Here is an 18,586-nt window from a genome sequence, read left to right on the forward strand (position 1 = left end):
TCTCTGTTTTGGTACCAGTACCATGCTGTTTTGGTTACTGTAGCCTTGTAGTATAGTTTGAAGTCAGGTAGCGTGATGCCTCCAGCTTTGTTCTTTTGACTTAGGATTGTCTTGGCAATGCGGGCTCTTTTTTGGTTCCATATGAACTTTAAAGCAGTTTTTTCCAATTCTGTGAAGAAACTCATTGGTAGCTTGATGGGGATGGCATTGAATCTATATATTACCTTGGGCAGTATGGCCATTTTCACGATATTGATTCTTCCTATCCATGAGCATGGTATGTTCTTCCATTTGTTTGTGTCCTCTTTTATTTCATTGAGCAGTGGTTTGTAGTTCTCCTTGAAGAGGTCCTTTACATCCCTAGTAAGTTGGATTCCTAGGTATTTCATTCTCTTTGAAGCAATTGTGAATGGAAGTTCATTCATGATTTGGCTCTTTGTTTGTCTGTCACTGGTGTATAAGAATGCTTGTGATTTTTGCACATTAATTTTGTATCCTGAGACTTTGCTGAAGTTGCTTATCAGCTTAAGGAGATTTTGGGCTGAGACAATGGGGTTTTCTAAATATACAATCATGTCATCTGCAAACAGGGACAATTTGACTTCTTCTTTTCCTAACTGAATACCCTTTATTTCTTTCTCTTGCCTGATTGCCCTAGCCAGAACTTCCAACACTATGCTGAACAGGAGTGGTGAGAGAGGGCATCCCTGTCTTGTGCCAGTTTTCAAAGGGAATTTTTCCAGTTTTTGCCCATTCAGTATGATATTGGCTATGGGTTTGTCATAAATAGCTCTTATTTTGAGATACGTTCCATCAATACCGAATTTATTGAGCGTTTTTAGCATGAAGGGCTGTTGAATTTTGTCAAAGTCCTTTTCTGCATCTATTGAGATAATCATGTGGTTTTTGTCTTTGGTTCTGTTTATATGCTGGATTACGTTTATTGACTTGCGTATGTTGAACCAGTCTTGCATCCCAGGGATGAAGCCCACTTGATCATAGTGGATAAGCTTTTTGATGTGCTGCTGGATCCGGTTTGCCAGTATTTTATTGAGGATTTTTGCATCGATGTTCATCAGGGATATTGGTCTAAAATTCTCTTTTTTTGTTGTGTCTCTGCCAGGCTTTGAAAGAGCTCTTTTCAATGTAGACATAGATTTTAATCAAACATGCATACATTAGAAAAACGTGTAAGCAAAGAAACTTGGTTAATGTATCTCTAAAATTCACATTGAGTCCAATTTTCTTTTCTTTTCTTTTTTTTTTTTTTTTTTTGATGTGGGGGGACAGTCTCCCTCAGTTACCAAGGCTGGAGTGCAGTGGTGCAATCTCAGCTCACTACAACCTCTGCGTCCCGGGTTCAAGCGATTCTCCTGCCTCAGTCTCCTGAGTGGCTGGGACTACAGGCGTGTGCCACCATGCCTGGCTAATTTTTGTATTTTTAGTAGAGACTGGGTTTCACTATGTTGAACAGGCTGGTCTCAAACTCCTGACCTCAGATGATCTGCCCGCCTCAGCCTCCCAAAGTGTTGGGATTACAGGCATGAGCCACCGTGCCAGGCCCCATTTGTCAACATAAATTTCTTGATAACTTCTATGCCACCAGGAGCGCTGTTAAAGCAGCATTTTAAAAAATAACTTACAAGAGAACTAAAAGCCCATTTTTGCTATGCTCTTAAGTCAGCTTTGCAAATATGTAGACTAGCTTCCTTTTGTCTCCCATTTCAGCATATTGATAATGAAACCTGATTTACTATCTCCTCCATTCTCTCCCCACAACCACTATTTTCTAAGAGTTAAAGGTGATCCTCCATTGTCTCAGGGATTTTTCACTTCAGTCACCCATTGTGAAAGTTTTGATCCTAAAGATTTTGATATTATCTGTGCATGCAGGAACAACTATCATGTCACAACTGCCACCTGGCCAAAAGATACCATTCAACTGTTAGACTTGCCTCCATTTCATAGATGTTAAGATATGAAAAAAATGTACCTCTTTAAATGGCTGAGATACAGCATCTTAAATGCTGTTAGTGTCATGGGTATAAGGGAAAACTTTCCCAAGAGTAACTGTGAAGGACAACATTTATCTGAATGTGTTAGTTACAATATGCTTATTTTTAAGTCTTATACGCATCTTAAAACTTTTTAAATGTGAGCTCCAAATGGTGATTTCAACTGTAACAACTCAATCCTGGAAGGCACAGAAAGGGAGGCATTATGAACTTAGAATAAGAGCATTTGCTGTGTTTAGTTTTATATTCCCAAGTGTACCACTTTCCTGAGGTTACAAGTGCTATGTTGTTATAAATTATGATAATATTATTATAGGTTTTATAACATAATTATTTATGTATTATATGTTTTAATATACATGATGATAATATAAATATTGATAGAAAAATTCATTGTTGTCAAACCATAGTGGGTGTTTATCCTGTAAAAGAAATTGACAAACACTTCCAGATTTAGGTACTGTCATCAATGTCATATTGCAGACAAAAATAAAGTTTTCTGGTAGCCATCAAAAGGTGGATTTTTTTTCCTATGCCCTTGCATTTATGGAATTTCTGTTCTTTTGGAAATAATTTAAGAATCTTCCTATTAAATGTAGCACATACCTTTAATTTTTTTCTGCCTTAGAAATTTGAGAAATAAAACAAAAAAAAATCACTTTTTGCACTAAAAGTACATTTTTGTCACTAAAAATTTGGAATTAAAGATGCTTGCCCTTCCATTTCATTTAGATCTTAAAATCTTTCATATCTTTAGCTTTTTTATTTTTTAATCTATTTTGCTTGACCAGTTTCTGACAAAGGTGTTTAAAAGCCTCCAATTATTATGAATTGTAAATTTCTCCCTATAATCCCATTGCTGTTTCCTTTATATATTTCTTTTATTTGTTTGTTTTGAGATGAAGTTTCACTCTTGTTGTCCAGGCTGGAGTGCAACGGCACAAGTTCGGCTCACTGCAACCTCCTGCAACCTCTGCCTCCCAGGTTCAAGTGATTCTCCTGCCTCAGCCTCCCAAGTACCTGGGATTACAGGCATGTGCCACCACGCTTGGCTAATTTTTTTTTTTTTTTTGTATTTTTAATAGAGACGGGGTTTCACCATGTTGATCAGGCTGGTCTCAAACTCCTGACCTCAGGTGATCCACCCACCTCAGCCTCCCCAAGTGCTGGGATTACAGGCGTGAGCCACCACACCCGGCCTCCTTTATATATTTCAAGACTGTATTGTTAGGGGCTTATATGAAGTTCACAGTCAACAGACTCTTGGTAAATTTTCTTTCTTTTATCAGTGTGAAGTAACTAATTATTACTAAACTGCCTTAAATCATATTTTGTCTGACACTGATGTTGCCTCACCATTTTTCTTTAGGTTGGTATTGGCCTAGTGTATCTTTTTCTATTCCCTTGTTTTCAACCTTTCTGTGTCATTTTAAATGTGTTTTTTGCAAGTAGCATAGCCGAAATATTTTAAATTCAATCTGACAGTCTCTTAGTGAGTTTAACTTACTTACATTTATTGTGACTACTGATACTACTGAATTTTTCTTCCATCTTACTTTGTGTTTTTTATTTGCCAGGCATTATATATATTTTATCTTTTTTCTGCATATTTGGATTGATGAGATTTTCTTTATTCTCTTAATTTTTCCCAGGTGTGGAAGTTACATATTCTATTAATTCGCATGCATTATCTTGAATTATTTCTTTTAACACAGACTTAAATTTATATTTTTTAAAACAAAGTCTGAAATTAATCAGTATTCCCTATCCTTTTTTAAGAAACAGGAACTTAGCACACTTTAGCTTCCCTATGCATATCATTACTTTATTAAAAAATAGGAAACAGCTCTGTACTCCCTATCTGTGGCAATCAATAGGAATACTCTATCTCTGCCTTGTTGGGTTTCTCCAGACAACCTCTCTTCCTCTTCTAAGTAACCTATCCTTATCCACACTGCCTAACTACAGGAGCTTAAAGCTGACAAAACTACAGCTTTGTATGTTGAGCCCAGCTTAGTCTCGCTTGGGTGACTCAATGCAAGCACACATATTCAAAGAAAGAAATACTAGATGATAAAGGCCCTCAGCAGAAAGCCCACTAGGCCCCCAAAAATCATCAGAGCTCACTGGAAGGGCTACTAGAAATGAGTAGAATGTTCCCCACCTGGCAGTCCAATCTAAATGGGGCTTACTGCATTAACTAAATGGCTGGAGAGAAAGAAAATAACTGAATGAGTGTTGATGCCCACTAGACTGTTCTAGTCATTTAAATGCATTTGAAGCCTCGGTTTCCTCACTTCTAAAATTCTCACGGTTCCATTAAGTGAATAACCAAAATATTATTTTAAAAATAAGTTTGCAAAGGACTCTTCACATATATTACCTTGTCTAATTTAATTTTATGTAAAGTGCTATGTGAAAGCTTTCCAAAATATAATGCTGGGGTTATCCTCACTGCTGGTGAAGAACCAGCAAATCAAAGATAATTATAGAGCACTATTGAGAGGTGAAGCCAGCTGGGATTCTGGGTCGGGTGGGGACTTGGAGAACTTTTCTGTCTAGCTAAAGGATTGTAAATGCACCAATCAGCACTCTGTGTCTAGCTAAAGGTTTGTAAATGCACCAATCAGCACTCTGTAAAAATGCACCAATCAGCGCTCTGTGTCTAGCTAATTGGGTGGGGACCTGGAGAACTTTTCTGTCTAGTTAAAGGATTGTAAATGCACCAATCAGCACTCTGTGTCTAGCTAAAGGTTTGTAAACACATCAATCAGCACTCTGTAAAAACACACCAGTCAGTGCTGTGTCTAGCTAAAGGTTTGTAAATGCACCAATCAGCACTCTATAAAATGGAACAATCAGCAGGATGTGGGCGGGGCCAAATAAGGGACTAAAAGCTGGCCACCAGAGCCAGCAGCAGCAACCCAGTCGGGTCCCCTTCCATGCTGTGGAAGCTTTGTTGTTTCACTCTTCGCAATAAATCTTGCTGCTGCTCACTCTTTGGGTCCGCACTACCTTTATGAGCTGTAACACTCACCACGAAGGTCCACGGCTTCACTCCTGAAGCCAGCGAGACCACGAACCCACCAGGAGTAATGAACAACTCCGGACGTGCCACCTTTATGAGCTGTAACACTCAACGCAGAGGTCTGCAGCTTCACTCCCGAAGCCAGTGAGACCACAAACCCACCAGGAGGAATGAATAACTCCCGACACGCTGCCTTTAAGAGCTGTAACACTCACTGTGAGGGTCTGCGACTTCACTCCTGAAGTCAGCAAGACCACGAACCCACCATGAGGAGGAAACTCTGGACACATCTGAACATCTGAAGGAACAATCTCCGGACACACCATCTTTAAGAACTATAACACTGGGCCGGGCGCGGTGGCTCAAGCCTGTAATCCCAGCACTATGGGAGGCCGAGATGGGCGGATCACGAGGTCAGGAGATCGAGACCAGCCTGGCTAACATGGTGAAACCCCGTCTCTACTAAAAAAATACAAAAAACTAGCCGGGCGAGGTGGCGGGCGCCTGTAGTCCCAGCTACTTGGGAGGCTGAGGCAGGAGAATGGCGTAGACCCGGGAGGCGGAGCTTGCAGTGAGCTGAGATCCGGCCACTGCACTCCAGCCTGGGCGACAGAGCTAGACTCCGTCTCAAAAAAAAAAAAAAAAAAAGACCTATAACACTGACTGTGAGGGTCCGCAGTTTCATGCTTGAAGTCAGTGAGACCAGGAATCCACCGGAAGGAACCAATTCTGGACACACTATCAGCTGGCCCAGACAGTGAACATAAACTGGATTTCAAATTATAATTTTAAAAAATTACTATTCATCTAGTTCATGTATCAGCATGCAAATTATCTGCTCTGTGTACTACCTACCGTTATTTCTTGATTCTGGGAGTGTTCTCGGTAGTAGGAAACCTGATCTAGAATCAATAAATGATGGTAGGTCATTTCAGGACACACCACTTTACCACTCAAGTTCTAGACTCTCTTATGTAATATAAAGGGAAAAAGATAAAAGGAAGCACTTACTGAAACTGAAATCCCTTACCTTCATTACCTAACAACAAACCAAAAAGGTATTTTGATCTCCATTCTATAGCCGAGGAAGCAGAGGCTCTGAGACACTAACTTTCCTAGGGTCAAGCAACTAGTAAGTGAAGGAACCGGACACAATTCTTCTATTTTAATACTAGCTTAAGCAACACATCATTAGGAAGATAAATCTACTGTGTGTCAAAAGGCAGAAACAAAATCAGTTCAAGCCTGGGTACCTATTATAAGCCATTTCAGCATAATGTTTAAGGATTTCTGTCTCAAAAGTATAAATGATTTTGAGAGTAATGATTAATTCCCCCACATTTACTTTGAGAAATGACTGTCAAGAGGTGACTAGCACAGAAGCTTAGCCATATAATTTATTAAAAATTGTTCCTAGTTTCTTAGAAGCAAATAGACTATTCTTCTTTAGAGGCAACATTTTCCCTAAACTGCCTAGTTACTTGAGAATCATCAAGTTCCACGAAGGCACTCAACCTTCTCAAGAACATCATGACTGAGAGATCTGGCCTGAAAATTCACATATGATCAGTCATGTTATAAAACCATTTCTATAAATAGCAACCTCTGGCAATACATATGATTGTTTAACACATCATTAATTAGAGAGGCAGAGACGCAAAGGAAGTACAAATTCACAGAAGAAACCCCTTGCACCACCAAGATATAAAGTCTTCCAGAAAAAGTACTCAAGAAGAAAGTAGAAAAATCTAAGCCTCAAAGCACAGTAATGACCCTATTTGTCAGTAATAGTTATGCATGCCAACTCTGGAAGTAAAAACTGAATTACTAATGTCTTACTCTAAATGTTTCTGTTCCCAGAGAGAAATTGATAGGGAGAGGTGAAGTTAGCCCAAGCATTTTGAAGGAAACAGAGAGGGATCAAACTTCAAATGGTAATCATCTTATGTCAAAACAAAATATAGGGCTTCTGAAAATGGTGCATTGGTTTCAAGTTCATATCAAACATCTTAAGCAGTACAATTTGCTGATTATCTTTCATATTAAGTTCTTTTTTCCCCCTTCATACTATAGCTTCTCAAAGCCTTAAGGTCAGAATCTAATTTTAAGACCTAGAAAAAGTTTTTATTTTAATCCCAAAACGAGGATCAATTCTTCAAATGTTAAAAGTGTGATATTGCTGAAGACTGTAAATTGCTCATTTTCAGTGAGAGAATTTAGCAGTTACAAAATTGGAAAAGGAGTGAGTGGGTCCAAAGCCAGAAAGAATCAAGAGAGGGAGAATCAGGCCGGGCATGGTGACTGACGGCTATAATCCCAGCACTTTGGGAGGCCGAGGTGGACAGATCATAAGGTCAGGAGTTCGAGACCAGCCTGAGCAACATGGTAAAACTCCGTCTCTACTATAAATACAAAAATTAGTCAGGTGTGGTGGTGAGTGCCTGTAATCCCAGCTACTCAGGAGGCTGAGGCAGGAGAATCGCTTGAACCTGGGAGGCGGAGGTTGCAGTGAGCCGAGATCGCGCCACCGCACTCCATCCTGGACAACAGAGCGAGATTCCGTCTCAAAAAAAAGAAAGAGAGAGAGAGAGAGAGAATCTTGGAGGAGCTGAGAAGGACCCAAGGGAGGGCAGAGCGTATGTGTGGGCATGAAGACCTAAGAAGAGGTATGGCTGCTTGGAAAGGGGGTGGAGGAATGCAAGAGAGGGCAGGGAATAGCGGAGGGTAGGTGAGGGGAGGAGAGTGAGTAAAATACTTGAAAGAACTAGCTAAGGAAACTAACTGGTGAATAGCAGTCAAATGCAAAAGACAGCCTCAAAGGTATGCCCATATTTATAAGAATCTTCCCCAAAACTCCGGAAAAGTAGAGCAAAGAAACCCTCAAAAAACAAAAAACTGGAGAATTCTGAAGAATGATAATCATAAAAACCTTTTACAAACATACAAGTAAGAAAAGCTGTCATATAAAGACCTCAAAAACTATTATTTACAAGGAAAAACAGATCTGGCTAATATAACTTAAAGTTTATTTTTTAATAGGATGTTCGCTTTTTTCATGGCCTCACTCCACAGAAAATAAAGCAATTAAACATATGCTTCTGAAAAAAAAACATAATTCTTATGTTTCTAATTTTTAGTTTTTTAATTGTGGTAAAATACATATAATACTTGCCATTTTACCCATTTTAAAGTGTACAATTTTGGTAGTATGAGGTACACTCATGATGTTATTCAACTGTCACAACTATCTATTGACAAAAATTTTTCATCATCCTGAACAGAAACTCTGTACCTACTGAACACTAACTCCCTTTTCCTCCGTCTTCCAGCCCCTGGTAACCTCTATTTTACTTTCTGTCTATGAATTACTCTATTCTAGGTACCTCATGCAAGTGGAATCATAACAATATTTGCGTGATTTATATGAATCTTACCTGTATATTTAAAACAACCTAAATGTCCAACAGCAATAAGGGAATGGAGATTTTTTTAAAAGTGATTTAGTCATATATTGGAATACTACATAGCAATAAAAAATAACTTTATTTGCATTTAAAAATCTCAAAAACACTGCTGACCAAAAAAAAAAAAAAAAAAAAAATGCTGCTGGGCCAAGCACAGTGGCTACACCTGTAATCCCAGCACTTTGGGAGGCTGAGGCAGGTGGATTGCTTGAGCCCAGGAGTTCGAAACCAGCATGGGGAACGTGGTAAAACCCAGTCCCTACCAAAAAAGAAAAAAAAAAATTAGCCAGGTATGGTAACATGTGCCCCAGAAGTCGAGGCTGCAGTGAGCTGTGATCATACCACTGCACTCCAGCTGGGGCGACAGAGCAGACTCTGTCTCAAAAAAAACAAAACAAAACAAAACAAAACAAAAAAGTAAAAAAGTATATTCAACCTAACTCATATGTATAAAGGACACCAGGGCTGATCACTGCCTGCTCTAGCACATAGAAATCTTGATTGTCAAATTCATACATCCAAGAGGGGCAAAAACTCCCAGCTCAGGCCCAGATCTAGATCTGGCCTTCCTGTTAGGCTTCCTATTGAGCTCACTGTTACGTAAGATACAGTTATAGAAATGATTTTAAATAACCCAAGACATCATGGAATAACTATATTAGCACATCTCACATCTCCCTTTACTTTTTTTTTTTTTTTTTTTTGAGACAGGGTCTTGTTCTGTCACCCAGGCTGGAGTGCAGTGGCGTAATCACAGCTCACTGCAGCCTCAACCTCCCATGCTCAAGCAATCCTCCCACCTCAGCCTCCTGAGTAGCTGGGACCACAGGCACATGGCACCAAGCCTGACTAATTTTTTAATATTTTTTATAGAGATGGGGGCTCCCTATGTTACCCAGGCTGGTCTTGAACTCCTGAGTTCAAGTGATTCTTCTGCCTCAGCCTCCCAAAGTGCTGGGATTACAGGTGTGAGCCATCGCACCTGGCTACATCTCCCTTTTCAAAGCACACATAGTGTCTTATTTTCTGTTGTTTGTTAGTTAGGCTAAGTAAATTATAGCCAACTCACTCTATGAAATATTAGGTTGCTGTTAATAATGCAAAATATAAAGACTATCACAACATGGAAAAAAATTTCCAAAACAATATTAAATAAAAATAACAAAAAAGTACACGAAAAAGGATCACAATCATGTAAAAACATAGGTACATATGGATAATGATAGGAGGGGAACAGAATTATCAGTTATATTATGGTAGCAGAATTGAGTGATTTTTCATCTTTAATTTCTTTCAATGTTGCATTAATAAATTATTTAACCAGTGTTTTAAAACACTCTATATATTATAAAAGAATTAGCTAAACTATATCCATTTTTCATAGCTATAAATCCACAGAAACCTTTGGGTGTATTCTAAAAAATATTTTAGATCTCTCAAGTTTCATTACTTTAAAACCGAATTAGGAGTCAAATTCAGTTGTCTCTGCTTACCGACAGCACGGTCCTGGGAAAGTTACAGAATCTCTCTAATCCTTGTGTTCCTCAGCCTCTGAGCTTCTGTATTTCCAACATTGTTCAGGGAAGCCAACTGCTTAAAGATTAATCTCAGATCCTGGACCCATCCCCCACCCCGCCACTTCCTCTACCTGGGGAAAACAGTTCTTAGTATTGGATGCCACCTTGCCAGAGACAGATGAAACCTTGAAGAGTTTATTATATCCCTAAAGATAAATAACATTTGTTCCCCAAGAAGAAAACTAATATTCACTGAACACCTGTGCACCCGACACTGTACCAAGTATTTCACATATGCTATATTGTATACCTTCCTGGGTCCCACTAGACCACAGAACCAATTTCTGGAGGGAGCCAGGGCAATCTGCATCTTAAATAAATTCTTTATTTCAATAAATTTTAAATAAAGTGCACACACAAGTTTGGAAACTAAAGATCTAGGGACAAATCATTAGGGGGTTGTGGTGTACATTTTTTAAAACGTAATGGAAATTATCAGAGTATACTGCAGGTAGTAAATGTTAAGTGTTGTTTCTGTAAAAATGGTTGTCGGTTATATATTGTCTACATGTGTACTAGGCCACAATATAAAATTTATTTCTTACTGTTGGTCACAGTCAAAAGGTCTGAAAAACACCGGCTGAGCATTAAAGACTTAGAATAATGCACAATGAGGCAGAATAAAAACAAAAAAGCAAGAAAAAGGAGATGGCATAATATCTATAATTTAAGCTCCACAAGTATCTAAAGAATTAGCAAAATGTAAGACACCTAAATTCTGATCATTCACAGTAATAAGGGGAATTAAGGTATTGGTAAGTTGGCTAAAAGGCCAATAACGTTGCTTTAGCCAATAACCTTATTCTATCCCCACTTTTTGTTTACCGTAGATAATAACAAGTAGAATGGACAAATTAATCAAACCTCACTATCCCCTATGCCAGATGGGATGGTCGTTAAGAAATGCATGGTATAAAGAAAGAAAGGAAGCAGTTTAGTTCATTTATAATCAAATTCCAATACCTGAATAACCAAAAGTAACCATTCATTAAAACCATCTGTGGGGTCCTACTGTTGATCATGGCTAATCAGTCCTAAGTACTGTAAATATTTATTACGCCATCCCCCCGCCGCCCCTTTGTTTAAAACCAAGCCACGGAATTTATGGGAAACTAGAGTAACAACTCTATCTGTAAGTGAACTTAAGACAACCAGATTCCCTAGCAGTGGCAAGCGAGCGGCGCGCCTGCTTTTCTCCACTCCGAGGCGGGAAAAGCAGAGCTCCCGGAGCCGCGATTTTCCCTAGAGTGGGAGCGACGCGTAGCTCAAGCCAGTGCCCCACAGGAACCAGGTGGCAGTTGACCAGGTGTTCCCCCGGGAACTTGGGGCCCGGAAGGCTTGCCCACAGAGAAGAATAAAATGCGATCCCACCTGCACACATACAAACACGATCGCACGCGCCAAGCCAGGACGGAAGCACAATACGTGTTTCTGTCGCGTGGGGGAGACGCGAAAGGCGGGGGGCGTGGAGGACGGTAGCAAACCCTTCTCAACCCCCGGCCCACTGCCCCTACCCTTCTGCCCCCGCCTCTCCAGATTGGCTGGAGATCAAGTCCTCAGATCGGGAATTCACGCGCGGGAAAAGCGTAAAAGAGAGCGAAGCGTGCTGACGAACGGGACAAATGAAAACCCCACAAACTTACCTTGGTGGCAGCCGCCGCCGCTCGCTGTCCGGCCCTGAACTATACGAGCAAGCCTCCGAGACTGCGTAGCCGCCAGAGGGGAGGGTCCGGACCTGCTCGAGCCGGAAAGAACCGGCCTCCGCTGTGGGCAGGTTCCCGCTGAAGCGAAGCTAACCCAGACTGAGGCTTAAAAGGGGTCGACCTGGTTAACTAGAAAGGGCGACTAGTGACCCTGACCTGGACGCGCTCGGATTGGTCGATTCCACTGTTGTCTCAGATGAGACTCTTCTATGATTGGCCAGAAAAGTCAAGCGGGAACCCGGAGGTTGGCAGGTGGGGGGCGGGAACAAAACAAAGTTGTTACCCTAGCAACAGAGAGACGCCGCGCTCTCCACAGTCTTTTCGGAGCCTAGCCTGAGACCGGAAAACTGACCAAGGTGAGGAAACTCGAACCTTAGGAGGGGAAAAGACGGGGTCCTCAGATGCCATGGCTATCAGAAAAACTAGGGAAAACTCTAGATATTCATAACTCTGAGAGATACCCCAAAAAGCCACAACTTGAACAAGGTAGAGGAGACCCGTTCCCTAAATCCCGCTATCCTAGACTCTAGAAGCAGGACGCTGCTTTAACAAAACTCAGTTTTACAGGGTGTGAGTGAGAGATGGGTGCTGATCGACTGTCAGAAGGCAAAAATGAACATCTGAAGGTTTCTCAACTGGTCTTCTCTCAACTCTCACATGCACTTATTGATTCTCCCTTACCATTAATAATGACTAATTTGGGAATGTAAACCATATTCTCTTATAGGAGGATCTGGGTGCTCCAAACTGGAGCAGCCACTGTACCCTTCTGTTTTATATGTGTCACTGTACCCTTCTGTTTTATATGTGCAGGCACGATTTATCCTGGCCTAGCATGCCTTGGTTAGGAAATGTTTTGGGGGATATAACACTTCAGACTGGGAAAAAAAAAAATGGCCCCAGTACTCACTATGTGAATAATGCCCTTTGTGCGACAACTTGAACGCTGTGGCCTGAGAGTTCCAGTGTTGCTTGGTTAGATAAGCTGAGGAGTGAGAAGTGGTCAGACCTTCACTTGGTGGGCCCGAGTGTACTGTGCAGAGACTACTTGTACCTACAAAACCTACTACTCGCCAAGGGCTGATTGGGAAAGTATTCCATGTCGTTTGACTGTAACTGTCAAAAGATGAGGAAGTATGACCAAAAAAATTAAATCTGAGTGAAGGGAGAGAACCTAGTTTGACCAAAGAGGGAGGAGTCATCACTCCTTAAGAGCTTCTTGTGATAAGGATTCAGAACAGAGACTGTATTTCCTAAAGAAATAAAAAAAATAGGACTCGAGGAGAAAATTTAAAGCACAGCAAGAAAATTTGCCGGGCCAAGCGCGGTGGCTCCTGCCTGTAATCCCAGCACTTTGGGAGGCCGAGGTGGGCAGATCACTTGAGGTCAGGAGTTCAAGACCAGCCTGGGCAATATGGCGAAACCTGGTCTCCACTAAAAATATAAAAATTAACCGGATGTGTTGGCGCCTGCCTGCCTGGATGCTGAGGTGGGAGAATCACCTGAGCCCTGGAGGTCGAGGCTGCAGTGAGCCGTGATGGCGGCACTGCACTCTAACCTGGGCGACAGTGAGACATGGTCTCAAAAACAAAAGAGGTCTCATACTCCACCTCTATCTAAAAAGAAGTCCCTCCAACTTCCTTTTAGATAGAGATGGAGTATGAGACTTCAGATAGATAAACAAAGAGGAAAAAATATTAAGTGTATTAAGTTTGTCTGAAACGTACTATATAGCATTCGATAATTCAGGATGGGTCCTACAGAAACCAAGGATTTGCCTCTCCATATAAAAACTAATTTTTTTGTAATCTCAGCACTTTGAGACTCCTAAGCGAGGGATCGCTTGAGCTCAGGAGTTCGAGACCCATCTGGGCAACACGGTGAAGCCCCATCTCTAAAAGTAATAACAAAAATTAGCCGGCGAAACCCCGTCTCTACAAATAATACAAAAATTAGCCGGGCACACTGGCGCAGCCTGTAGTCCCAGTTACTTGGGAGGTTTGAGGTGGGAAGATTACTTGAGCCAGGGAGGTCGAGGCTGCAGTGAGCGGAGATCGTGCCACTGCACTTCAGCCTGGTCTACAGCAAGATCCTGTCTCCAAAAAAAAGAAAAACAAAGCAAAAACAAAAACAAAACTCACTTTTCAAAAAGAATTGGGATGGTACAGACTCCTCATGAATAAATGACTAAAATAGAGGAAATCTGAAATCAAAAGGTGCTTTTTTTTTTTTTTTTTTGGAGACTGAGTGTCGCTCTGTCGCCCAGGCTAGACTGCAACCTCCACCTCCCGGGTTCAAGGGATTTTTGGCCTCAGCCACCTGAGGAGCTGGGATTACAGGCGCGCGCCACTATGCCTGGCTAATTTTTGTGTTTTTAGTAGAGACGGGGTTTCACCATGTTGGCCAACTGGTCTCAAACTCCTGACCTCAAGTGATCCGCCCGCCTCGGCCTCCCAAAGTGCTGGGATTACAGGCGTGAGCCACCGCGCCTAGCCAAAAGACACTTTTTTTAAATTTAATGATCAATAACTATTTAATTTCTTGACCTCTTTTTCTATGAAAGATTCCAGGTACTTTCAAAAAGCATCTTCCTTAAATATGTTTTAAATTTGAAACGAAAACTGTTAAGTTCCCATAGTTACTTATGAGTTAGTACATTTTATGGTAGTGAAAGTTAGAGACAGGAAAAAGAAACCATTCTTAGTATTGTAACGATACATTCAAAATGAATTATTTTTAATAGGTGGGAAATCATTGATGAGTATAGTTATCAAATAATGCAAAGCAGAAAGCAATTAGTCAGTATATTATAATTTAATTCAGACATAGGCAGAGATGATGTCACTTTTGTGTTCTCAGGAGAATTTTAAAGGAGGAATTGCTAAATTAAGGCACTATATAAATAAAGTTGCTTCAATTTAGGAAAGCTGATTGAAAAAAATAAATAAAAAATATGAAGCTGCAGAAGAAATGCCAAATTTATTTAGAGAATAAATAGATTTTCAGTACTTTCAAATCATTGTGTTAAAGTCAGTATTTTACATAGGGATATATCTATTTACTTAAACAAGTTCCAAAAGGATATTGCTTGGTGAATTTTTTTTTTTTTTTTTTTTTTTTTTAGATAGAGTTTCTCTCTGTCACCCAAGCTGGAGTGCAGTGGCATGATCTTGGCTCACTGCAACGGCCACCTCCAAGGTTTCAGTGATTCTCCAGCCTCAGCCTCCCAAGTAGCTGGGATTACAGGCGCCCGCCACTATGCCCGGCTAATTTTTGTGTTTTTTAGTAGAGACAGAGTATTGCCATGTTGGCCAGGCTGGTCTTAAACTCCTGACCTCAAGTGATCGTCCACCTTAGCCTACCAAAGTGCTAGGATTACAGGATGAGCCACCGCACCCAGCCCTGCTTGGTGGTTCTTTATCACCCTGATTTTATTTACTATATATACTTTAATTAATAAAATTTACTATCTATTTGAATAGTCTGTAATTCAGAGTTTTCACTAATTTACCTAGACTTTTCTACAATTAACTGATGTCAAAAGCCATTTTTATTGATACTGTGGATGGAGGCAAATAAAATAGAAAGCATGATCCCAGCCTTACAACCAGTCTGACTTTAACTCAAGGTTACTGATATTGCTTAAGTGCTGTGGGTCTGGAGCCAACCTGGTTGAACTTTTTCAGCCCCTGACTGGCTCCAGTGTTAGGTTAATGAGCTGGTTCTGGAGTGTCAGTTGCTTTAGCTCATTGTGGCTAGTAGATGGTCCAATCATGCTTCTATTTATGAAGACCCCAAGTACTCAGGTTAATGTGGGAAAATCAAAGGCTCTATCTGGAAAATGTTGCCATTAGCATTGGCCTAGCAAAAGAAAATGAAAGAAAGAAAAACAAAGAGCTTAGAAAATTTATTTTCTAAATGACCAACTCTCAAATAAAAGACAGTAATATATTTTGTTTTTACTGAAACGCTTAAATTTTCCTTAGTTTAAATTTATTCTTGGCCTATGTAAGTGACAGTGCCAGATTCAAACATTTTAGGCAGTGTGGCTCCAGAATCTTCTTTTTTATTTTTTATTTTCATTATTTTATTTATTTATCTATTTTTGAGGCAGGGTCTCACTCTGTCTCCCAGGCTGGAGTACAGTGGCCCGGTCTCGGCTCTTCCATCTCTGGGACTCAAGCTATTATCCTGCCTCGGACCCCTGAGTAGATGGGACCACGAGGGCACGGCACTGCGCCCGTCTAATTTTTGTGTTTTTTGTAGAGTCGGGGTTTCACTATGGTGCTCAGGCTAATCTCGAACTCCTGAGCTCATGTGACCCATGAACTCACCTTGGCCTCTCAAAGTGTTGGTATTACAGACATCAGCCACCACACCCGGCCAGAATCTTCTTTTTAAAAATCACTACACTGTACTATCCAAGTAGTCAGGGCAAAAGGAAGAATACACTCCAAGGTACAAAGGCAGGAAATGATAGAGTATGTTTAATAAGCAGTTTAGTTTTTAACACAGTATGTAGGAGAATAATAGGAGTGAAGGACAAAAAATTACGTTGGGACTATATCCTGAAGGACCTTGATTGCCAGACTCAGGATGAACTTAAATGTATATCACATTTAGAAATAAAAGATAGACCTATAAACTAACACTGCATAGTTCATTGTAGTAAAGATAGTTCACTACAAATAGTTCATTTGTAGTTCCTAAAAAGTCCTCCTGTTTTAGTTTTTCAACTGTGATCTACTTGTGTCAAATGAACTTTAATAAATGTTTTTAATCAAGTTTAGTAAGTTATTCTTAGTATGTTAGACTTCTTAAAAAGCTATTAGAATCTTCCTTTCCATTGAATTTAGAATGCTTTTTTCTAAAAATTCACAAATTGCTTTTCTCTTTTGATACTTTGAACCATTTAACTAGTTAGTCACAAAATATTTGGGATTCTTTTGTTTCTCAAAATACAATATCAACAAACTTTTCATGATTTATTTATTTATTTTTGTTTTCATGATTTATTAATTTGTGTTTACAGATTATTATTACATTTGAAGGTAAAAATACTTTGGCTAAAGTGGTAATTTTATTTTTATATTTCTATTTCAATTGAGCTATAGTGCAAATCTATGGCATTTTATTCTAGCATGATTTGGAAGTCCAACTGGACATCAAGAAGTCTAATTCCCAATATGCATCAAATATATAAAGTGTTACTAAGAATCATTGTGAATAATTTAACAAAAACAAATGTACACATTCCAAGGAGGACCATCCCCTTCAAAGTAGTCACTTTTGGAGGCTAATCTATTTATTCTAATGTGGTTGTTATTGCTAAAATTGCTTTTGAAACTTCTGTTTTAGAATCACCTTGAGGCATGTAGCACATTCTTTTGAATATCCTCAAAAAAGAAAATCTTCATATTTTGAAAGTAGGCATGATATCTAAATATATCTAGAAATCACTTGGGGACAGATCTGATGTGTAATCAAACCAAATGATACCGTAATGATACCTATTTTCTTGGTGATACATATGAAGGTAATTCCAAATAAAAAGAAAAATCCCAAAATATTTTGAGCATTGATAGCATAATTTATATCAGTGTATAACCTTCCAAATGACTATTTTGAAATATAACATTCAGATGAATTTAATCATGCTTCATTTAGTATTAATCCACTGCTGACTATGTGCCGGCTCCAGTTATTAAAGACACTAAATCTACAGGTATAGCTTCCCACTGCTCACACTGGCCTACTTCCCACCTAATGAGAACCAGGCCAGAGTTCTTTTCCAACTAACTGGTAGTGATTTAGAATTAATCTGGTTTTTCTAAATCCAGTATCCAATGTACCAAAGGAACCATAACATTCCTTCATAACCTCCACTGTGGGTACCTAGGTGACATGAGAAAGCCACCGACGCAGTACCTGGTGTGTTTTCTCTTTTCCAGCTGGAAGTTTGAGCCCTATTCTGCCCTATTCTGAACCTTCATCTCTAGCAGTCAAGTTGTGCACAGTCCTCGAGAACTGTACCCCACCTTCTATAGGCCAGCGTCCTTCTTCACCCTAAATAGTTCTACCTGTAACCATTACTTCAACCTTTCTGCCCCGAAGCACTGCTCATGTCCAGGAACTCCTGCTGCCATGTCTCTGCCAAGCAGATAAGACCACATAAATTGTAGTTTTGACTACTACCTCAGACACAATATTTGGAACTTTAGAATACCTACTTATGGGTTAGCTTTGCTGGTCCCAGTTTATTCTTCTTTCATTGGCCTACCATTGAACTTTCACATATCTCATGATCAAATATCTGTGGGTACTGATACTATGTGTCAGATAATGATATTTTTATATAGCATTTCATATTTTAGTAAACTCACCTGCATTGCATAATTTGATCATCAAAACAATTTTTTAAAAGTATGTAATACTGGTATAATAAACAATTTCTACTATATTTGTTTTTTAAATATCTCATTTGCACCATCTCAACTCAAATACCAATTATATAATTGCATCAGATACCTGGATGCATTTTTTTCTTTCATTGTCAAAGGTTGAAAATGTTACAATAAATTTTTGCTTTTAATATTAGGTAAATATTTAATGAACACATAATCAACTAGGAATTTAAAAATATAAACAGGATCCTCTTTGTTTTATTTGTGTCAATTATTCATTTCCATTGCAGACTACCAGATTGTACTGTGAGAGAAAATTATTTTATTACCTTTTATTTCACTTTTCCAGTTTAATGACTTTCCAATATAATGAGTTTTATCATTAACTTATTCCA

At 39.5% G+C, this 18,586-nt stretch overlaps 2 protein-coding genes across 3 annotated transcripts in view; one reads left to right on the forward strand and one right to left on the reverse strand.

Moving 5' to 3' along the window:
- Positions 1–11,895, reverse strand: part of NUP62CL (nucleoporin 62 C-terminal like) — an 83,210-nt gene extending 71,315 nt beyond the window's left edge. Inside the window, exon 1 of the mRNA XM_025372595.1 lies at positions 11,728–11,895. The gene's annotated coding sequence lies outside the window, so the exon portion shown is untranslated. The remainder of the gene's footprint in view (positions 1–11,727) is intronic.
- A 191-nt stretch (positions 11,896–12,086) lies between these two features.
- PIH1D3 (PIH1 domain containing 3) overlaps positions 12,087–18,586 on the forward strand; it is a 37,451-nt gene continuing 30,951 nt past the window's right edge. Inside the window, exons 1-2 of one of the 2 annotated variants that reach the window (XM_025373030.1) lie at positions 12,087–12,143; positions 12,601–12,879. The gene's annotated coding sequence lies outside the window, so the exon portion shown is untranslated. The remainder of the gene's footprint in view (positions 12,144–12,600; positions 12,880–18,586) is intronic. The other variant, XM_025373029.1, reaches the window with a different exon arrangement.

Source organism: Theropithecus gelada, chromosome X, assembly GCF_003255815.1.
Source record: "Theropithecus gelada isolate Dixy chromosome X, Tgel_1.0, whole genome shotgun sequence".
NCBI classification, from domain to species: domain Eukaryota; kingdom Metazoa; phylum Chordata; class Mammalia; order Primates; family Cercopithecidae; genus Theropithecus; species Theropithecus gelada.